The sequence below is a fragment of the Canis lupus genome, chromosome 13, assembly GCF_003254725.2.
Source record: "Canis lupus dingo isolate Sandy chromosome 13, ASM325472v2, whole genome shotgun sequence".
Classification (NCBI taxonomy): Eukaryota; Metazoa; Chordata; class Mammalia; order Carnivora; family Canidae; genus Canis; species Canis lupus.
In genome coordinates, this window is record NC_064255.1 from 41,114,399 (window position 1) to 41,138,145 (window position 23,747).

General features: G+C 41.1%; 2 long non-coding RNA genes across 2 annotated transcripts; both read right to left on the reverse strand.

Moving 5' to 3' along the window:
* Positions 1-7,146: 7,146 nt before the first annotated feature.
* Positions 7,147-12,191, reverse strand: LOC125752351 (uncharacterized). Its single transcript, XR_007401652.1, has 3 exons — positions 12,039-12,191; positions 11,914-11,955; positions 7,147-11,513 (listed from the first exon to the last, which is right to left on the reverse strand). It is a non-coding gene; the product is annotated as an uncharacterized LOC125752351 (long non-coding RNA).
* Positions 12,192-19,808: 7,617 nt separating this feature from the next.
* On the reverse strand, positions 19,809-23,416 carry LOC112652280 (uncharacterized). The gene is made up of 3 exons (XR_003131331.3): positions 22,390-23,416; positions 21,824-21,946; positions 19,809-20,371 (listed from the first exon to the last, which is right to left on the reverse strand). It is a non-coding gene; the product is annotated as an uncharacterized LOC112652280 (long non-coding RNA).
* Between the last annotated feature and the right edge of the window lie 331 nt (positions 23,417-23,747).

The window sequence follows — 23,747 nt, forward strand, 5'->3', positions numbered from 1 at the left end:
GGCCCGGAGCCCAGGGCGTAGGGGACACAGCCCAGGATCCGGCATCCCCAGGGCAGATGGAGGCCGGAGGGCCCAGGACAGCGAGGATGCTCCTGCCCCAGGGGCCCGAGACATGCAGGTCAGCGGCCCCCTCCCCAGAGCATCCAGGCCCCTGCAGACTGGGAGCTACAGTAGGTAGTGCAAGAGCTGACTCCAGGGCTGGGGAGCTGGTCGCCGCCACTGTGGTTCCTCCAGGTGTCACCATGTGCCTGGGATGGAGCAAGGGCCTCACAGGATGAACAGCTCTCACTGAGCCTGCACCAGGCAGGAGGCTGGGCAGCTCCTCTAGGTGTTCACACCTGAGAACCAGCACAGCAGGCCCGTCCCCCAGAAGACCACCTAGAGGGACAGCAGAAAAGCCAGTTATTGACCAAGCAGCACTGGAAAGCTCCAGGGGGAGTAGACAGATTTACAGTATAGAGAATCAGAGGACACTCCCCATTGTTTTTGTTTTCTGTTTCCTTCCCTCCATTTTTTTCTGTGTTTTTCTAATTCTTTTTTTTTTTTTCTCTCTCTCTCTTTTTCTCCTTTTCCCAGTACAACTTTTTTCTGGCCACTCTGCACTGAGCAAAATGACTACAAAGAAAAACTCACCTCAAAAGAGAGACATAGAAACAGTCCTCTCTCCCAGAGTTACAGGATTTGTATTACAGTTCAAGGTCAGAAAGCCACGTCAGAAGCACTATTATAAAGCTACTGGCAGCTCTAGAAAAAAGCGTAAAGGATTCAAGAGACTTCCTGACTGCAGAATTTAAATCTAATCAGGCCAAAATTAAAAATCAATTAAATTAGATGCAATCCAAACTAGAGGTCCTGACAAGGGTTAACAAGGTAGAAGAACGAGTGAGTGACATAGAAGACAAGTTGATGGCAAAGAGGAAAACTAAGGAAGAAAGAGAAAAACAATTAAAAGGTCATGAGGATAGGTTAAGGGAAATAAATGACAGCCTCAAAAGGAAAAATCCATGTTTAATTGGTGTTCCCGAGGGTGCCGAAAGGGACAGAGGTCCAGACACTGTATTTGAACAAATCATAGCTGAGCATTTTCCTAACTTCCAGCATTCAGATCCCGGAAATAGAGAGATCTCCCCTAAAACCAACAAAAACCACTCAACACCTTGACATTTAATAGTGAAACTTGTAAATACCAAAGATAAAGAGAAGATCCTTAAAGCTGCAAGAGACAAGAAATCTCTGACTTTTATGGGGAGAAATATTAGATTGACAGCAGACCTCTCCATAGAGACCTGACAGGCCAGAAAGGGCTGGCAGGATGAATTCAGGGTCCTAAATGAGAAGAACATGCAGCTGAGAACCCTTTATCCAGCAAGGCTCTCATTCAGAATAGAAGGAGAGATCAGGAGCTTCCAAGATAGGCAGAAACTGAAAGAATACATGACCACCAAGCCAGCTCTGGAAGAAATACTAAGAGGGACTCTGTAATAGAAAGAGGAGGTCCAAGGAATAACTCACAAAAACAAGGACTGCATAGGTATCATGATGACACTAAATTCATATCTTTCAATAGTAACTCTGAACATGAATGGACTTAATGACCCCATCAAAAGGCGCAGGGTTTCAGACTGGATAAAAAAGCAGGACCCATCTATTTGCTGTCTACAAGAGGCTCATTTTATTTTTATTTATTTTTTTAAGATTTATTTATTTATTTATTTATTTATTTACTTATTTATTTATTTATAATAGAGAGGGAGGGAGGAAGAGGAGAGGGAAGCAGGCTCCAGGCCAGGAGCCCGACGTGGGCCTGGATCCCAGGACTCCAGGTTCGCTCCCTGTGCCAAAGGCAGGCGCTAAACCACTGAGCCACCCAGGGATCCCAAGACTCATTTTAGACATAAGGACACCTACAGCTCTAAAGTGAAAGGTGGAGAATATCAGCAAGAGAAAAAACAAAAACCATAGGATCCTCTCAATAGATGCAGAGAAAGCATTTGACAAATAAACTAAAGTTTAACCCCAAGACTGTAGGGGATGAGGGAACACTCCTAGCATCTTAAAAGATCGACCCAACAAGAAGACCTAACAATCATCAATATTTATGCGAAGTGAGTGCTGCCAAGTATATCAAGCCAGTTAGTAACAAAGTTAAGACATACTGAGATAACGATACACTTACTCTTGACTTGAATGTAGCGCTTTCTACGATCCACAGATCTTGTAAGCACAACATCTCCAAAGAAACCAGAGCTTTAAATGATAGACCGGACGAGATGGATTTCACAGATATTTGCAGAAATTTACATCAGACTAACTGAATACACATTTTTCTCAACTGCGCATGGAACTTTCTCCAGAATAGACCACATACTGGGTCACAAATCAGGCCTGAACCGATACCAAAAGATTGGGATCGTCCTGCCTATTGGCACCATAATGCTTTGAAATTAGAACTAAATCACAAGAAGAAGTTTGGAAGGATTTCAAACACGGGGAGGTTAAGGACCATCCTGCTGAAAGATGGAAGGCTCAAGCAGGAAATTGGAGAAGAACTAAAAAGATTCACGGAAGCCAATGAGAATGAAGATACAACCGGTCACAATCTTTGGGATACAGCAAAAGCAGCCTGAGGGGCAAATACATCGCAATGCAAGCATCCATCCAAAAACTGGAAAGCACTCAAGTACAAAAGCTAACCTTGCATGGAAAGGAGCTGGAGACAAAAAAGCAAATAGAAACTACACCCAGCAGAAGAAGAGTGTTAATAAAGATTCGACCAGAACTTAATGAAATAGAGACCAGAAGACCTGTGGAACAGATCAACAAAACAAGGAGTTGGTTCTTTGAAAAAATTAAGAACATAGATAAACCATGAGCCAGCCTTATTAAAAAGAAGAGAGAAAACGAATTAATGAAATCATGAATGACAAAGGAGAGATGACCACCAACACCAAGGAAACACAAACCATTTTAAAAACATATCATGAGCAGCAATACACCAATAAATTAGACAATATAGAAGAAATAGACGCATTTCTGGGAAACCACAAACGACCAAAACTGGAACAGAAAGAAATAGAAAACCTGACAGGCCAATAACCAGGAGGAAATTGAAGCCGTCATCAAAACCTCCCAAGACACAAAGTCCAAGGCCAGAGGGCTTCCTGGGAATTCTGTCAAACGTGAAAGGAGAAACCATACCTATTCTACTAAAGCCGTTCGGAATGATAGAAAGAGACGGGTACTTCCAAACTCGTTCTCTGAGGCCAGCATCGCCTTGATTCCAAAACTAGACAACGAACCCAGCAGAAAGGAGAATTATAGACCCATATCCCTGATGAACATGGACGGAAACATTCTCAACAAGATACTAGCCAATAGGATCCAATGCGACATTAAGAGGATTGTTCACCATGACCAAGTGGGATTTATGCCCGGGATGCAAGGCTGGTTCAACACTCTAAAGCAATCAATGTGATTGGTCATATCAGCAAGAGAAAAAACAAGAACCATGGATCTTCTCCATAGATGCAGAGAAAGCATTTGACAAAATACCGCCTCCATTCCTGATGAAAACTCTTCAGAGTGTAGGGACGGTGGGGACACTCCTTAACTCTTAAGAGCCATCTACCAAGCCCACAGCAAATATCATTCTCAATGGGGAAGCACTGGGAGCCTTTCCCTAAGACCAGGAATGAGACAGGGATGTCCACTCTCACCACTGCTAGTCAACATAGTACTGGAAGTCCTAGCCTCAGACCCTGTCTGGCTCCTGGAGCGTTACCACCACATCGTGGTGCGCCCATCGAAATGAGGCCAGAGGAACCTGCTATTGTGATATTCCATTGCTGGAGCCCAGGCCTCTGCCAAGCGGTGCTCCATGGCTCATCCCACCCCTGGTCAATCTTCCATCCGTATATCTGTGCTTCAGATACACTGGGTACCAGCCCACACGCCTTATAAATATCATGCATAGACCCCTGGTGATGTGCCTAGAAGTAGATTCTAGGAGATTCCAGGCTGATCTCCACAGTGCAGGTTGGGAAACTGTGAACTATTTGAGAGACCCAGTGGGTTAGGTATGACATAGCACTGAGAAAACTCAGAAATAAAGGTCTGAATTCAGCTCCGTGTCCTCACGGGTAGACCTCATTGCATGTTCAGTGGGTTGTGTCTATGGCATTTCTTGGCACATGATGTAAAGCTAAGGGGATGGCATGGGGTAAGCATTCATCTGCCAGAAGGGGCTCTGGATAGGGCTGACTGGAGGAAGGGGCCCAGGTCCCAGTATCTTGAAAAAGTGATGTCACTTCCTTGGTGACAGGCCTGCAACTGATTTGGAACTCTGGTGACCAGGCACCTGCATTCCACAACCGCTCACTTTACTGGAGACGGTTGAGAGAACAAGATGTCCTCTTGCTGTTGTCCTACTTTGAGGCTCTGGGCTCTGGAGAGTCCAGAGTGAGAGATTTCACGAGCTGTCGGGTCAGCTGGCCTCTTCTCCGGTTTCTGCTTATGTGGCAGGAGACCTCAGAGGACAACAAGGCAACCTGGGGAGGCCACTGGAAGCAGGCACACTGTGATCTCAGCTGAGCGGGAACCTCTGCCACCTCCTTGTGTGTGTGTCTGTGTTTTTAAGCGTGTGTGAGTGTGTCTGAAGTGTGTGTGTATTTGTGCAAGTGTAGAGGGACCGAGGAGAGGAACATGTTCTGGGCACAAATCAGCTGCCAGCTGTTGGCAGCCTGACACACCTTTGATGTTCAGACCCAGGGGCAGATGAGAGGAGTCCTGGGGACCAAGTCAACTCCCAGGTTAGTCATGAGCCAAGAGCCTCTTTAATCTGGCTTCCTCCTTGCCAAATGTCTCCACCCTCCCATAGGCCTGAACAGAGAAGTGGTTTCTAATGCAGGTGTCCTTGAGGGTGACATTTCTGGAGGATAAGGTCTCTTGGAGGGTATTTAAGGCACTCTATTCAGAGCTGAACCCAGGAGGTCTTGGAAGAGATGGTCTCTGGCTCAACTATTCCAGCTCCTAGACAATGACTGGGCTACAAACAGGGATCGGTGCTTTCTGATAAGAAGGAAGAGGACACCAGAAATATGTTAAACAAATGAGAGAGAGAAAGCTGGGGTTAGCTGACATAAATGTGGCTGTTCAGTGAGCTTTCTGAAGAGCACAGGGCAGAGAGAACCTCTGCAGCCTCCAGCTACTGGGATGTGGGAGGATCATGTGGTCCATGATGCAAAAAGCAACAATGTACCAGGGATTAATAGAGTCTTGACTTGGCACTAGTATTTTCAGCTATGAATCATTTTATAATAATGAGAAGAAAATTCAACATATATATTTTTTAATTTATTTATTTATCTTAGAGAGAGAAAGAGAGAGAACACGCGTGCATGTGCAAGCAAGAGGAGGAAGAGAGGGAGAGAAAGAGAATCTCAAGCAGACACCACACTGAGCATAGAGCCCATTGCAGAGGCTCAAGATACTTTTTTTTTTCTTTTAAATAATGTAAATATTGTACTATTTTGGTACAAAGAAGGCAGGCCCATCCATCCTTGGAATTCTTTTTTTTTTAAGATTTTATTTATTTATTCATGAGAGAGAGAGAGAGAGAGAGAGAGGCAGAGACACAGGCAGAGGGAGAAGCAGGGTCCATGCTGGGAGCCTGACGAGGACTAAATCGCAGGACTCCAGGACCATGCCCTGGACCAAAGGAAGGCACCAAACCGCTGAGCCAACCAGGGATTACCATCCTTGGAATTCTTAACCCAAGAGACTGATTTAAAAAAAAAAAGGAAAATGCTAAACCAAACATCATAAAAGGTAATTCAGCCTCAATAAGAAAAATAATAACAAGAGTACCCAGACATTTAAAATAAACTTATGTATTCAGGCCCAGGTCCCCAGAAGAGATCATAAAGTTTAGCAGTTCAGCATATCTGAAAGGCCCAGAATACTTTCAGAGGAGGTTACAGAAGTTATTCCAACAACATGGTTGAGAAACCACGGAAAACAAGGAATAGGTTGAAAGGTTTTTGAGTTAAAGAGTGCAAAAGGCAAAACTATAAAACTGTTTTAGCCAAACACAAATTTACCAAATGGTTCATCTGTAGCCTTGACATTTATTTCAGTTGATATGTGGGAATGACTGCCGTGATGACCCACGTATAAAAAGAACCAACATTTTTTTAATTTTAATTTTAATTTTAATTTTAATTTATTTATTTTTTATTTAGGATTTACAATGGTTCCAAATATAAGTCTATTTTGAAAGGGAAAAGATGAGCTAGAGGTACTGTCTGAATTCTCATAGGAAATACTTCTGTAGGGAGCACCTGGGGGGCTTAGTCGGTCAAGCTACCAACTTGTGGTTTGGGGTAAGGTCATGATCTCATGAGTCCTAACACAGAGCTCCACTCTGGGCTCTATGCTCGGTGGGGAGAGTGCTGGAAGATTCTCTCCCTCTTCCCCTCCCCCAACTTGCACGTGTGTTATTTCTCTCAAACAGAGGCAGGAAGGGGATCCCTGGGTGGGTCAGTGGTTTAGCGCCTGCCTTTGGCCCAGGGCGTGATCCTGGAGTCCTGGGATCGAGTCCCACATCAGGCTCCTGCATGGAGCCTGCTTCTCCCTCTGCCTGTGTCTCTGCTTTTCTCTCTCTCTCTGTGTCTATCATGAATACATAAATAAATCTTAAAAAAAAAGAGAGGAAGGGAGGAAGGAAGGAAGGGCCTCTTTTGAAAATCTTTTCATGTGAATATGAAATACATAATATATATTGCATAATCTATGATTTAGCAAGACATAGATTCAATCATCATTTTTGTAATTCTCAATGGTATTAAAATAATTTTAATAAAACATTATAAAATGTCTATTTTTACTTATTAAAAGTCATCTGATGTTACAAATAATATAAAAGAAAACAAATCATATCCAAATATTCACTGTTATCTTCATGTCACTGCTACATTTTACATCTCAAACAAATCTTTTTGTTTTTAATAATAAATTTATTTTTTATTGGTGTTCAATTTGCCAACATACAGAATAACACCCAGTGTTCATCCTGTCAAGTGCCCCCCTCAGTGCCCATCACCCATTCACCCCCACCCCCCACCTGCCTCCCCTTCCACCACCCCTAGTTCGTTTCCCAGAGTTAGGAGTCTTTCATGGTCTGTCTCCCTTTCTGATATCTCCTACCCATTTCTTCTCCCTTCCCCTTTATTCCCTTTCACTATTATTTATATTCCCCAAATGAATGAGACCATATAATGTTTGTCCTTCTCCGATTGACTTATTTCACTCAGCATAATACCCGCCAGTTCCATCCACGTCGAAGCAAATGGTGGGTATCCGTCCTTTCTAATGGCTGAGGAATATTCCATTGTATACATAAACCACAGCTTCTTTATCCGTTCATCTTTCTATGGACACCGAGGCTCCTTCCACAGTTTGGCTATTGTGGACATTGCTGCTGTGAACATCGGGGTGCAGGTGTCCCAGCATTTCGTTGCATCCGTATCTTTGGGGTAAATATCCATCAGTGCAGTCAAGCAAATCTTCTAAGATAAAACTTACTATCAATGTTTTGTCTAACAATTTAAGATTTCTGTCTCACATTCAGTAATCTAAGAATAATAATAATGTTACAGATGAAGATTAGATTCAGAATCCCATTCTGTCTTTCCTTATTTTTTTTAAATTCATTTTAAGAAAAAATAACATCAACAACAAAACCTGGGCATTTCTCTTCCATTATCAAAATACATCCTCAAAAAAGATTCTGATATTAATAATTTACATTTGAGTATAAATTCAATTTCTTGCCTCCTCCAAAGGTAATTGCATTTAAATGGTTGAATCACGTACATCATATATTTTAGATTTTTCCTCTGTTCCCTGACAATATGGGGCCAATTAGATATCCCAACATGGATTCTTAAAGCACTCAAATGATTATCACCTCAGTAGGCAAGTCTGAGGTCCCAAGAAGTTCCCCAAAATGTAGATTCCATACAGTTTCACTGACCCAACTGTAGACCATCCTAAAATGATCTTATTCTTTTATGACTAAAACAAAAACAAAGAAACAAAAAAACCCCAAATCTTTCAATGTAGATTTTCTATATTTTATGTTGAATTAACTTATATACATATGTAAATATATATTTTTCGCCATAATATTCTTCACCTGGGTTTGGAGTCACTATAAGCATAATCATGGGCAGTTCAGGCTCAATAGGATCTACTCTTTCATGTGTTCAAATTACTACTTTCATCTGGGCTTATCTCACTCTTGGAACCATAAAAATGCAAACATTCTACAGTCTTCTTTTTATCCCACCCTGATTTTCTCTAAGGTTGTGGTGATCTGTACATGCTCCCCTAAATTCGCTGACTTAATACTTGCTATTTCTTATAGCTAAACTTGATATATTGTCTTTATCCAAATCAATAGATTTCCATTCCAAACAGACCTGCTGGAATGAATTTACTCTTTTGGTGTTAAAGGTGTTTCAGACAACAAGAAATAGTAAGACATACATTCAGGATGAATAGGCCTTCCTGGTGGCCTCAAAAAAGGATACTTGGGGTATTTGCTTTGGGATATTTGGTTGTATGTTGACACACAGGTACCCCTGCTTTTCATAAGTTTCTATTAAGCCACTTTGCTTTTCTGGAAGACTTGGGTTATTAGTACCTGTTTTCGCTAACCAAAAGAAATCCAAAAAAGGTGAAAATTTAAAGAGCAGCCGGCGTCTGTTTTGCAGTGAGCTGTCATAGGGGAAGCACACAGTCTGGAGCAGCGAGAGGGGCCCAGCCAAGCTCCTTCTCAGGAGCTACAACTCAGCATGTCAGCATCAAGCTGCAGGAGCTCTGAGCTGTGACTGTGAGCATCTGTGCTCCATCTCCACCTATTCTGCATCCATTAGTGAGATGTGTCCTGAGGATCAGAAGAGCCTGAGAGGTTGTTCGGGTCTGGGAACACTCAACAATTTTTCCATGTAAATTAATGATAATTACTTCTTCATTTTATGCCATTTCAGTTTGCAAAAGGTTTCACGGAACACTCCACTTGTGGGTATTGAGGCAAACCTGTGTAGGTATCAGGCAAAGAAAGCTACCATGTTTTCTCGAGTTGCCCCCTCACTCCTTCCTCTCCGCCACTGTTTGAGGTGAGGCCTGGCTAGTTACTCACCAGATTACTGCTACCGCCTCTTAGGTCGCCTCCCCATCTCCAATGTGACCTAGACTTTGTCTCCAGGCCTTTTCATCCCATTTCTGCATTTACCTATGAGAAGTCAACCATTCACTTTTACTTGACAGGACACACCATCGTCCTCTCTCACGCTTCCTTGCCACGGCCACCCCAGCTCTTCCTCCTGGAACACTTGTCGCCTCTCTTCTCTTCCTGGCTGACTCCTTCCAGTTCATGGTTTAGCAGCCTGAGATGGCTTCCATGCCCCCTTGCCTCTCGGCTGGGCCATTCTGTAACAGCCAATGAGCGGCTGCCTACAAGCACTTGCCATCTAGGATAACATGTTCCGGTCTATCTGACGCTTCCATCAATCTACGAGTCTCTTGTAGTTAAGAGACCGTACACACAGCATTTCTGAAATATAATGTTTCTCAGTGTCCGTGCTATTACAGCCTCTTTGGTGGAATGGTTTTTCTTTATGTGAAGTGTGCATCCGTGGCCCCAACCAAATAAATCAGATTTCTGAATGCCCACTAAGTGGGTGGGCATTTATCCTTGGTTAAAAGCCATTATCACACAGCCCCAGTATGTGGTATAAAGGAGGCAATTAATCAAGTGTTGTATAAATTAAAGAATGGGTAAATGAATGGATTAAGAATGGACGAATGAATACCTTTGCCTTAAAAAAGTTAGAATTTTCTTGGTTTCTAACAAATGCAAAATAACTTGGTTGTTGTTTTCTCAGATATCTCCAGTCACTCTGAACTAATTCTTCTCTTGGGTACTTCCTAGATGACAACTTCTTAAGTGATGCTGATGATGTTAATACAGATAATAAATTATTTTAATTTCATAGATAATTCTTTTTTCTAGCTTTTCTATTAACCTTAAAGCGTAGCCTACATACATTCACAACTTTCATGTCCAAAAATCGTTTTCCTTCTTATAAGATACTGCATAATAGGCAGCTATTGTAAGAATATGGCCATTTCATGAAGTCTGACATATGCCGACACTTGTTTGTAGATGTGTGAAAAAGCATTACAAATTCCAACAGATTCATCCCTGAGATCAGTGTGTGTTGTTTTAGCAGAATAGAGACAATGCATGATAAATTAAGCTTTTATCAGTACTTTAGAGTTTCAGTCTTTTAGGCTATGTGGGGGAAAAAAATGTAACTTTTAGACGTATGGAAATAGTACTTATCTAGTGTTGAATAACAAATATTGGACCAAGTAAATGGTAAAGCTCTAATTGGCCTTATTCATCAACCCCTGAATGGGGCAGCACCCCATAAAGTTCACAGAGGGGAGCTACAGAAAGGGAAAGGATTTCAGAGGCAGGACAAGGAAGTATAAACAGAAAAAAAGGATTATTTTAGGTGAGGTCACCTTCATTTGGGGATTATCTCAACTTCCTTTGACTGATGAAGAGGACCCATGTGACAGATTACCTTACTGGCATTGATCAGAAAATTCCTGACTGAAGGCTAAAGGTTAGGCTCCTGGTGGGTTGAAATCCATCTAAGTTCAGTATTTAGTCTTGGACTGACTTGCCGCTTTAACCTGAGTGATGCCATTTTGGGTCAGTGGTTTTCTTTTTAATAGAAGCCAGTAGAAGGTTATTACTTTACCAGTCTCTCACCATAAATATAAATCGGGGGGTGGGGGGAATCCCTGGGTGGCTCAGAGGTTTAGCACAGCCTTCAGCCCAGGGGTGATCCTGGAGACCCACGATCGAGTCCCATGTTGGGCTCCCTGCATGGAGCCTGCTTCTCCCTCTGCCTGTGTCTCTGCCTCTCTCTCTCTTTCTCTCTCTCTCTCTCTCTCATGATAAATAAAATCTTTTTTAAAAAATAAAATAAATAAAATAAAACCACAGTAGACTGTCATTAAATAAATAAATAAATAAATAAATAAATAAATAAATAAATAAAATGAGTCTAGGCGTTGTCAGTTCCAAGGAAGAAAAAGAGCTTCTATTTTTCTAAATTCACATTACAGTTGTGAGTTTATGGATGTTTCAACCTTTTCAAACTTAAAAGACCTAGGTGAAATGATACATCATCTAAGCAATGGATACATACACATACATCCATAGACACTTGCCTCGGAAATGTAAACTTTGTCTTTCTCTAATTCCATTAGAACACACACACCAGGGATCCCTGGGTGGCGCAGCGGTTTGGCGCCTGCCTTTGGCCCAGGGCGTGATCCTGGAGACCCGGGATCGAATCCCACGTCGGGTTCCCGGTGCATGGAGCCCGCTTCTCCCTCTGCCTATGTCTCTGCCTCTCTCTCTCACTGTGTGCCTATCATAAATAAATAAAAAATTTAAAAAAAAAAAAAAAAGAACACACACACCAAAAAGATGCACCAGAAGTTCCAATAAAGAAACATCCCTAATAGATAATCTAGCCCAAGTTATATAATTAATCAGTGCCATCCCTACTCTTCACCCATGAATTCTATAGGCTCCTGCAATAATTTGCGTTCTTCTATACCCAATGTCTTAGCCATACTCATTCAACTTTCTCACATTTAAGAAACAAAACAAAACAAAACAAAAATGAAAACAAAACAAGAAAAAAAAAACCTTCTCCCAAAACCCCACACACAATGTTGGAAATCCACGAATGGAAGAAGATGACAAAGAAAGAGCAGAGATCATGGTTTGGAAAACTGATTTCTGCCATTTGCTAACTGACTGACCTTGGAGCAGGCTACTTAGCTTCTCTGAGTCTTTCCCTTCGTCTGTAAAATGAAAATGAAAGTAACTTCACCTTAGAAATCTAGAAAAGATTTATGTCCAATTAACTAATCTGTGCCTAACATACCCAACTGTCACGGAGAAGTCTGCAAGTTTGCTTTTTGTCTTCCCAAGATTGAAATTAAATTAAATTCCAACAATTGAAAGCTGGACAGCAGTTCCTAATTGAGGCGTATCCAGGTTGACCACGTGTGGCCTCAGACTGGAGCCCTACCTTCCGGTCTCCTGACCATCAGAGAGAGGGAGGGCTCTATCTTACTGACATCACAATGCTGGGGGCATTTCTGCTCTACTCTTCTGAACCTAAACCTACCTGATACAGAATATTTTGCTCACAGGTACCCACCTAGGCTTCACCTTTCTTAAAATGAGCTTATTACATTTAGCACTAAACTTGATCATTCCTAGGTGTTCCCGATCACAGTCTTGGAAACTACCCTTTACCAGGTTACGCAGTACAAGAAGCGAGGAGTCACCCGGAATTCCTCCCTCTTCTTCACATTCACTTCTCTGTCCCGCAGGAATCTAACATTCAATTGCTCAAAATTGAATTCTTCATCCTTGCCCCAAATCCTTTTCAAAATCCACGCCCTGCTTTTTCCTGCTTCAGTTGCCATTTCCTCGGTCACCTTGGTCAAAAACTGACAATGATCCTGGCTGGGATTTTAATGCTTCATGTGTAACCAGAGACCCAACCCAAGTGCTTCTCCTTTCCCAGCTTCTACTTCCTTTTTTTTTTTTAAGATTTTTTTTTAAATTCATTCACAGAGAGAGAGAGAGAGAGAGAGAGGCAGAGACATAGGCAGAGGGAGAAGCAGGCTCCATGCACCGGGAACCCGACGTGGGATTCGATCCCGGGTCTCCAGGATCGCGCCCTGGGCCAAAGACAGGCGCCAAACCGCTGCGCCAGCCAGGGATCCCTCAGCTTCTACTTCCTAAAATACGAACTTAGTCATATACTCAGTTGTGCCCTACGGTCTACAACACAAAGGTCTCACTTCTTTATTTGCTGCATCAGATTGTGTTCATCCCCTCCTTCCTAAAATATCCCAGATGTGAGTCTCTTTCATCAAATCATACCACTTACCATCCTTTTTGTAACTTCTACAGATTTCAGGATTCTTTCCTTTCATCTGTTGAATATTTAAGTTTCTGGCTCAAGCCTATTTTCCCGCCATAACTTCTGTCTTTGCTCTTGGCCATTTCAATATTCATGCGGATGACACTTCTAATATCCAGGCCCATCAGCTCCTAGTGTATCAATTATACTTCTTTTACCAGCTTTTTTTAGTGGTTGCCCTAGAGTTTCTTATACACATTTACAACTAATCCAAATCCACTTTCAAAAAATACTATACCCGGTCACAGTGCACATTCCTTATAATAACCAAGTTTTCCTAATTTCCTTCCTCCTGTCCCTTACATTATTGCTTCCTCTCAAATCAATGTAATCATCAAATGCATTGATGCTATGATTATTTTGAACGACCTATTTTTACTTAGTTAAGAATAAGAAAAAATAAGTTTTTAATTTACCTTCACTAATTCTTTCCCTAATGCTTTTCCACTCCATAGGTAGATCTGAGCTGCTGCCCTCTATCATTTTCCTGTTCTCTAAAGAACTTCTTTTAAGATTCCTTGCCAGAAAGATCAACTGGCAATACATGATCTGATCTTTTTTTTTTTTGGTTTGATAAAGTCTTTATTTCTCCTTCACTTATAAAGGATAATCTCACAGGCTATAGAATTCTAGATCGGTGTTTTTGTTCTTTTTTTTCTCTCAACACTTAAAAATTTCCCCTTAAAATTAAAATTTTCGCTCCACCCACCCTCCTCTCATTTGCATGGTTTCTGAGAAGTTGATACAATTCTTATCTTTGCTCCTGGATGGTTTTCATCCTCTGACTTCTTTCAAGATTTTTTCTTTGTTTTTGAGCTTTTGCAGTTTGAATATGATATACCTGGAGAGAGCTGTTTTTTGGATGTTCTCTAGCCTTCCTGGGTCTGTGGTTTGGCATCCGACACTGAGGAAACTCTCAGACATGACTGCTTCAAATATTTCTTCTGTTCCTTCTCTTTTTTCTCCTTCTGGTATTTCTGTTGTTACATGTATGCAACGGCATCTTTGAGAATGGTTCTACAGTTCTTGGATATTGATATATTTTTTTCATTCTTTTTTTCCCCTTGCCTTTCAGTTTTGGAAGTTTCTATTGATACATCCTCAAGTTTTGAGATTCTTTCCTCAAAGGTATTTGGCCAGATATTATTGACTTCTGTTACAGTTTATTTTCTCTCTAACATTTCCTATTGAGTCTTTCTCAGAATTTCCATCTCTGCTTCCATCCCATCTGTGCTTGTTGTTGTCTCCTTTTTCTACTAGAGCCCTTGGCATATTAATCATAGTTATCTTGTTAGTCTGATGATTCCAACATTCCTGCCTTATCTGACTCTGGTTTTGATGTTTGCTCTATCTCTTCAAACCGTGTTGGTTTTTTTGTTTTGTTTTGTTTTGTTTGTGTTTTTGCCATTTTAGTGTGCCTTGTAATTTTCTTGTTGAAAGCCAAAAATGACATACTGAGTAAAAAGAATTGCAATCCATAAGCCTTTAGTAACCTGATGCTGAGGTGTTGTGGGGAGGGGAAGTATTCCTATGAATAAATCTCAGTCTTTTAGTGAATCTGTGTCTTTGGATTGTAAACTTCACCTGTTAGATTTCTGTGCCCTGCCCCCCTACAGGGGGACAAGATGGTTATAGGGGGATGGAGTTGGGAATTGACCTTCTCCCAGGTCAGTGTGGCTCAGATAAAACCCCAGCAGGTCAGGCTCAAGTGAAGTAGATTCTCCTGAAGGAAGTCCTGCTGAAGAATAGAATACTGTGGCTATTTTCTTTTTCCCCTGTTGGAAGTATGAGGGGATTTTTCTCCAGTCTTCACTGTGAGAATCTGGTAGAGTCTCAGAGGTAAAACTCACAAAAGTATAGGTATTTTGCCCTAAGACTGGATCCAACTGGTGTTTTTTATTTGTTTGTTTGTTTTTATTTTTGTATTTTAACTCAGATTTTTCCACACTGAGCTTCCACCAATTCATCAAGTACAGATCCAGTTTTCATACCCCAGTACTGGTTCCCTCGAAGACTTCCACTAGTGGCTCTGTGGTCCCATAAGTTACGATTTCTCTGTGTCTGCCTGTCTGTGTCTCCATTTTTGCAGGCAGCAGTTTGCCCTGTGACCTCAACTTTGACCAATCAAAGAAAGGTTGTTGGTTTTTAGTCACCAAACTGAAATGAGTGGAATGCAATGGAACGGAATGGGATGACAACTTCCAAGCTCCTTCCGTGCCAGGCCAGAAACCCAAGCAATCCATTCTTTGACTTCTTCAATGACTTGTCTTCCACCTCATCTCTGCTAGTCATATCCACAGCTTATCTCAGGCTTTTTTCAATACCAGACGCTGGAAAACTCCTAAAAATCTTGGTTTAAAGTATATCACTTCAGATCTCCACTTTACAATTTTCCTTTACAATTTCCTTTACAATTTCTTCTTTTACAATTCTTCTCAATTCTTTACAATTTCTTCTTTTTTACAACAAGCCAACTCCAAAAACATCTTAACTTCTCCAGGACCTAAAATTAATTGATTACATTTTTCTCTTTCATCACTGACATATGTTCAATTTCTGGCTCATTACAGGGTCCATCCGTATAGTGACTCTTTTTAAGGAATATCTATTCCTTAAAAAAAAATAATAATAACACTTCATAGCTTTGATCAAGACTCAGGTGTTATAAATCAAAGCAAATGAATTCACTTTAAAAGTTTTGTGCTTTAAAAGGGCAGCCTGGGTGGCTCAGCAGTTTAGCGCCTGCCTTCAACCTAGAGTGTGATCCTTGAGACCCGGGATCGAGTCCCATGTCGGGCTCCCTGCATGGAGCTTGCTTCTCCCTCTGCCTCTCTCTCTCTCTCTCTCTCTGTGTCTCTCATGAATAAATAAATAAAATCTTTAAAAAAAAAAAAAGGCCTCCACTGAGTATCTTTGCATCTTTGTAATGACTGCACCACTTTGGTGCCTGCACTGCACCCAATTGAGGCATCTGTCAGGACACCTAATTGTTAACTGTGTAAGTATTAATGTCAAGTGGTTCTCTCCCTCTGGGTCTTGATATACTGGTGAGGCATGATATATGGTGGAGATCTGCAAACTGATTATTACTAATAATAAAGTTACTGGAATTTGCCTTTGCTTTATTTAAATTCTAACACCTTTAAGAGAACTTTTATTTATAAATGACACTTTCATTTCACTACACTCATTTAAATGATAAAGAAAATGATGTAGTAATCTTCCCAAAGACACAGTGCCTAGAATATCTAGGCCCGACATTTTCCCAGTTTCTTCGAATGTCATTAAAATAACTGAAGAACAGTCTGTTCCTTTTCTATTTACTAAATTATCTAAAAACCTATTCAGTCCTGAACTTGATAGTTTACTATGCATGTGAGACTAAATTTGCTAGTAAACTAAAGATCCTTTTAGAGCACTATCAAATTGGTACCAAAAGTATTATTCTACTCAAAATAATTCTTATATTTCAGCTTACAAAAGTAATGGAATGGAAGCATACAAAGTTGTGCTTTTTCTTATACTTTGCTAAAGAAGGAAAAAATAAAACAAAACAGTCATTTTTATAACTTTGGGTCAGAGCTCCTCTTAACTCACTGTGCCTTGAGAATGAAGCAATTGCATTGAGTCTCCTTGTTCAGCGTGCTGAGAATACTGCAATCTCTCCCGGGGTGGGTTAATGGCAGGCTTGCAGTTTTAATTCTCAGTTGCCTTCCTTTAATTCATTTGTTGCCATATTGCTGGAATTTTTATGGTTTTAATATTTAATAATAGGAAAGCTTCTTCTTTCATATTCTCTTCAGACAGCTGTCTGGCTCTTCTAAGTAGAGTATATAATCATCAAGCATTTATTGGCTCATACCACCAAATGGATCCTGAGGATATCAAGTAAATAAGCCATCCTGTGAAAACAAAAGAAATATGCTATGGAACTCTGAAAGCCTAAAAGGAAACCCAATACTATTAAACGTGGTGCTTAGTCTAGAATCAATTCACATGATACCCCTAGGGCATACCCTCCCATAAAAGCAGAAATAAATAAGTGATGTAAAATGAAAATATGATTGTACAGCTTTCTTAAAAAATAATTGTGCCCACTTAGTGTAAGAAGGAAAGTGTAACCTGCATCTCGACATCAGTGGCAAAAGTATTTAGGGGGATAAGTCACGAGATAGAAGTTCCTTTAGTTTGGAGACTCATATCATTATTTATTTTGTAATTCCAGAGCTAACATCATTGCTGTACATAGTGGAGGTACAATAGCCATGAGTTAAGAGGCACTATAACAAAGTGGTTAAGCTTGCACACTTAGGTTAAAATTCCAATAACATAACCTACCAGCCGTGTGACCGTGGACCAATTACACACTCTTCTGACCTTCAATATTTATACTATTGAATAGAGGCATCAACACATCCTTTTTTTTATCTTCATCATGCTCATCATCACAATTAATATATTTTGTCTTACTATGTGCCAAACACTCTACCAAGCATTTTCTATACATCATCTCATATAACTCTCAAAGCTATACTGTAGAGCATGTTTTATTGATGAGGAAACTGAGACCCAGAAATGTTACATCATAGCCTCAGACTCATATAGACAGGGAGAAGCAAAACCTACACCGGAACTGAGGTGAGTCTGAATTCAAGGCCTGCCCATTGATCCAAGCTATGAGATTAGATTTTAGAATGCACATTAAGCTTTCTGGCACAGGCAATGTCACAGAGTAAGTGCCACACTAGATGTGCCCAAGGTAAGCCCCTACATTCAGAGTTTTATAGTGAAGGAAGGAAGGAGGAAGGAAGGAGAAGGAAGGAAGGGAAGGAAGGGAGGGAGGAAGGAAGGGAGGGAGGGAGGAAGAAGGAGGAAGGAAGGAAGGAAGGATAGGAGGAAGGGAGGGAGGAAAGGAGGGAAGAAGAAAGGAGGAAGATAGGAAGAAAGGGGGAGGGAGGAAGGAGGAGGAAGGAAGGATAGAAGGAAGGAAAGAAGGGAAGGGAGGAAAGGAGGGAAGAAGGAAGGAAGGAAGGGAAGGAGGGAGCAGGGAGGGAGGGAGGGGGGAGGCACCTGTCCCCAGGGCTCAGGGGTGGAGGAGGCACCTGTCCCCTGGGCTCAGGCCTGGAGGAGCCACCTGTCCCCGGGCCTCAGGCCAGGAGGCACCTGTCCCCGGGGCTCAGGCCTGGACACCTGCGGGGGACCCAGGGTGCGGAGGCTGTGGAGAGAAGGGACACCTGGTCCAGGTTTAGCAGGAATGCGTCCCGCGGAGCTGGTGCAGCCTCAATGCTGCAGCGGGGCCACCAGGCAGCCCTGAAGACCCGACGGGTCCCTCAACCCCATCACCCACAGGTGGCTTCGGTGGCCGGGCCCGAGCTCACAGGAATCCTTCAGGGTGGTTGGGCCATGCATCTCCTTAGCTCAGAGATTTCCTGTCGATGATTTTCCATCCACAATCCCCCCACACCCAACCCCGATGACATCATTTTAACTTAGTTTCCTCCTTAAAGACTTGTCCACATCCTGAGACACTGAGCTGAGCCCTGAGCTGGGGACAGGTGGGCAGGCTGGGCCAGGAAGGGGGCCACGGAAGCAGGCTCACAAAAATCCCCCAGATGCTGAGGTGTAAGGAGCCCAGACATAAGGCAGCAAGCCAGGCCACCTGCCCCGGGTGTGGGCGGGGAGGGCGCCTTTTTATGACAGTCGCCTGTGACCCACGAAGCATAACCAGACCCCATCACCGACCCTATCACCAGTCCTCCCTCAATGGTGAAACAATAGGTGCTGTTGCAAGGATGGAGGTTCCCTGGTTGGCTTCCAATAGAAGCCCAACCCTACAGGCCCTCAGGGGCAACATGTAGGGACCCCCTCACTCCTGAGAGCTCTCTATGCATCTTTGCTTAATAAACTTCTAACCCTTTGCTCAGTCCCGTGTGTGGGTGACATTCATTCTTCAACTCCTGAGATGAGAACCAGGCTCTCCTGTATCAACACCTCAAGTCATGAATTTTGGGGAGACACCATAGCCCCTAATACATGGCATAGGCACTGCATCGGGCCCTGGTTTCAGAACTGGTACCAAAGGCCTGTGCGGGGCTTCCCCTCTTTCTTTTCTCCTGACGGCCTCTGGTCTTGGATGAAGGCCCACTCTCAGGGGGAGGGCAGTACAGCAGGCCACCCTACCAGGCTACACTTCCCAGTGGCTTTCTTTGGCTCAGAGTTTTTTTTTTTTTTTTTTTTTTTTATTTATTTATTTATTTATTTATTTTTGAACATCTATGAAAATATGATTTACTCAAATCAATAGTTTGCCTCATTTTACAAATTTCCTTGGAGGTGATGGAATTCTAGAAGCCTGGTGATCACAGTACATGTAGAGAAAAGAGAAAATGGGCCAAGTTACCCCCGGGCTTCGGTGACATGATCTGTGCAGGACCCGTAAGCATCAACTCATTTCCTACAAGTATCTGAGGGACTAAAAGGGAAGAAGAAAACAGAAACTGCATCTCTGATTTCAGAAATCTTCATTTTGAGCCTCAACAGCCTTTCCCCTCTGGGAACAGGCAACTGTGTGCTGTGGTTGCCGCAGCTGGTCCTTGTAGCTGGCAGAGGATTTGGGCAACCATGTCTCCTTATCTCAACCCATACTCACTAATTCATAGAGGACCCAGGTGTCTGGGAAATTCAGATTTCCATCCATTTGCTCATCAACCCCGATGGCAGACCAGCACCGTTCCACGGGCATCACCTCCTGGGTTAGCACCAGGGGGAGTCCATCTGGTTTTACTTTATTCCTGGAGTTTATGTATGCTTCTGTGTTTGTGTGTGTATGTTTACCTGCCTCATGCTTTCCGATGCTAAGACAGGATAACGGGGATCCTTTGTAATGGAAAAAGAAACAAACCAAAAAAAGCCCAAAAATCTGTCCAGAGGCCAGAGGCATGAATGTATTGTGTATATTCAATAATAAATACAGAGTTGGCAAAGGGGAACAGATAGGTTGTTCTTTGGAAGTGCTCCTAAGGGCTCAGCTCTGGGCACATTTTACAAATCACTGATCTTGGAAGTGCTGCTGTTAAAATAAATGAAAATCTCCAGTGAGTACTGGTAAAGCTTTTCTCCCTTGTTTCTCATCAGAGGCAACATCCAGAAAGAGAGCTGGGCTCCTCTTGGACTTGCTGTAGAGCTATTTTGACAGATTTTGCTTTTTTTCTTCGTAGAGTCATTGTTCTTGCCTTAATTATTATTATTTTTTTTCCACCACTGTGGCTTGGCATTTCTTCCTGCAGCACAGAAAACAAATTTGCAGAGAGAACGGTCCATTAATCACATTGATCCTAAGTCGTTAGCAAGTGTTAATTACATAAGAACAAAAAACTTCAATGCGTCCTATCACTAATCATAAAAACCTCTGCAACACTTTCTCTGACCACTGACACTTGCTTTGTTTCTGTCGTCATACGGCTGTCTTATATTGTATTTGCGAAATAATTTAAGTTCTAAATCTCAGCCTCTCCTGATACAAACGGTTTCTATTTCTCCTGTGGGCTATTTTCATTCATTATTTCCTTTTGCATTTGGCTATTAATATTACAGAGGTTACAGACAGCTATTCCCCGATAAAACAAATTTTAATTTTAATAGCAGAGGTTTCACTCTATTGGGAAAACTTAATTAATCGTTTAATTGTTTCAAATCAGGCAGGTCCCTCTCTTCAAAACCTCAAATTGTAGAATTGAAATGAATATTAATCTATGCCTTCTTCTGTGTTAAATCCTTGAGAAAAGTCCAATTAAATAATCATTTTGTTAAATATAAAGATATAATTGAAAATTACTGGTGGAAGCAGCCTTGAATCTGTAAATACACACACACACACACACACACACACACACACACAACTGAAACACTGGGAAAATCATAAAAGCTGAAAGTAAATTTTATTCCTCATAAAAAGTATTTGAATGATTTGCACTTTGTTTATTTTTCCCATGTGAAATGAATTTAAGTATACTAGTCATTCGTTTCTGATACAAATTCAAATAAAAAGGATTGGATGTTGTATCATTCTTTTCATTCCTATCTGATTAAAGCATCTTTGGTTTGCTGAATTTAATATTTTATCTGTTCCTTCCTTCTTTCCTCCTTCCTGTTTTCCCTTTCTAACTCTTCCTACCATTTATTTTTCTGGTATTTTTCCTTCACTTTTGACCTTTGCTTTTTTTTTTTTTTTCTACTCTTCTTATTCTCCTTAAACGATTGTGTTTTGCTTTTTTTTTTTTTTTTTTTTTTCCATTTTCCCATTCTCACTTCCTCTGTTGTGGAAGTTCCTCTCTTTTCTCAACAATTTTTTTTCTAGTGCTTTCTACATTTCCCTGACTTCCTCTCTCACTCTCCCATTTCTATCATCCTATAATATAAAATAATACCAAGGTTTTATTTACCCTGGCCTCCCTGTAATGCATTATTACTGCCCTTTCTCTCTCTCTTGTCCCTGAAATGATTATTTTTTTGTACCGGCTTTTACAATTCATTGCCTAGGAATATAAAATTCTGATAGGTAGGGATAGCATCATTAGTAAAGTCTGTGTAATGTTTAGAATGTCATGAGTGGAGAATAAATCTTGAAGTTTAGCAAGGGAACTCCCCACCCCCACTACCAATCTGAGCAAAAGACAAATTTACCAGAAATATTTTTTTAGGCTTCATTTTACAATCCATATGCAGTTACATACCTTGAAACAAGGTCTTCTAAGATTCTTTTATTTTCAGACTTCTCTTTTCTCTGCTCCACGAACCATGTAATAACAAAACAAAAAACCACAGAAGGGCGTCTAACAACTCAGGCACTAGCTTTCCTGCAAAACAAGGAAGCCAATTTTATAAAAGAGGGAAGAAAAAAGAAGAAAAAGAGAGAGAATGAAGTGGAGGGGGGAGGAAGAGAGGAAGGAAGAAGGAAAGAAAAAAAGAAGAAAGGAGAGGAAGGAAAGGGGAAGGAAGGAAGAAAATGGGGTGTCTGTGAGGTTATGAAGAATTAAGCCTGGAAATGTTTACATCTGGAAGCTTCCGATTTAGGGAAATAAGTTCTTTTTTTATGAATATGCCTGGTTGTTAAATGTTCTCATTAGATAGATTGTGGTCAATGGGAACTAGATGAAGCCAAAGTAATGGAATCTAGAGGAAGGCTGAGCCTTTGTTTCTGGCATCTCTGTGAACAGGCACTTGAGTCTTCTCAGTTCAGGTGCTGGGTTGAAAGTAGTGAGCTCCTGAAGCACTTGTATTATATACTGTTAAAACTCACCTCTGGTGTTGTGTCTTCATTGACCAAACCTTAGGGACTCAGGTACTCGTGACGCTGAGGATTCCGAACACGCAAGGAAGACAGTGGTCCTAAACGTTCCTGGTTATTAGAGGAAAATGAAATCCTACTTGATTCATTGCCGATGAAGTTTGGTAGCTTAAAATATGTATGTGATCCAAAGGAGAGAAAACAGAAACAATTTAAGGAAAATATGTTATTGAAGAGGTTACTCAACACCGTGTTTATAAAAAAACTCATTGTTTGCCTGGATTTGTCATGTGTTAGCCCTAACTGTAATTTTAAAATTGCATCGATGCAACCAGGGATTCTATGCCCTGGATCATCACCAGTACCAGCAACTCTGGGGGCCCATGATGATGGCTTGCTATCATCCCCAGATACAACCTTGATTCTTTTCATAGACTTTATCCTGCCCATATTCACGTAATATAAAAATAAGTCTAAAATCTAAGGTCTATCAGCGGTAGCAGGAAAGAACAGGACCAACAGTTTTAGGAGTTTTTGTTAGATACTTCTTAAAGAACAAAAGATAATAGAGGTATGATGCTGATTTTAATGGGTAGTGGTACAAGGATTTTTTTTCTTATTTTATACATACGAAATAAAGTCTAATAATCTTGGTGTCAACAGGGGTACAAGAAACCAAGCACGCAGTGATAAATAGGATTTCATTTAAAATTACTCAGATACAAGAAAGTTGACAGGGCATGTGAGGCGGGAGGAAAGAGTTATTGACTCTGAGATGGAAAGCACAGAAGACAGATTAAAATAAAATTAAATGGAGAATATGAGTGATATATAACATAGTTGTCTACTTTTAATGTGTTTGTGCATAAATACTGGAGATAAAATGAAAGTGCTGTCTAAATGTATACCGCTGTTAAAACAACACTGAATATTTATATTGCTGACACTGTCTATATATATAATTTAAAAATTATAACATCTGAAAATGAACATGCAGTTTTACAAAATACAGTCATGCAAAATACATGCATTGCAAATACATATATGTGTGTATTTCAGACGTAGATTACATCTCGGACATTACATTTTATCACTTATTTTATTTTCTTATACCCCTTGGCTGGTTAGAGCAGAATAGTTGGGACAGAAACAAAGATATTTCAAAAGATTGTTGTCTAAATTAGGTAAATAAGCCTCCAATTTCATAAAAATCATGTACACAGACTTAGGCTTTTATTCTGTGATATATGAAAAAACAACAACAACAAAGTAAGCACCTTCTCTTACCTCTGCTGTATCTTTGAAGACAAGATGGACAAAATGAAATTATCTGTTACTATATTTGCCAGGAGATTAGAAATAAAATGCAA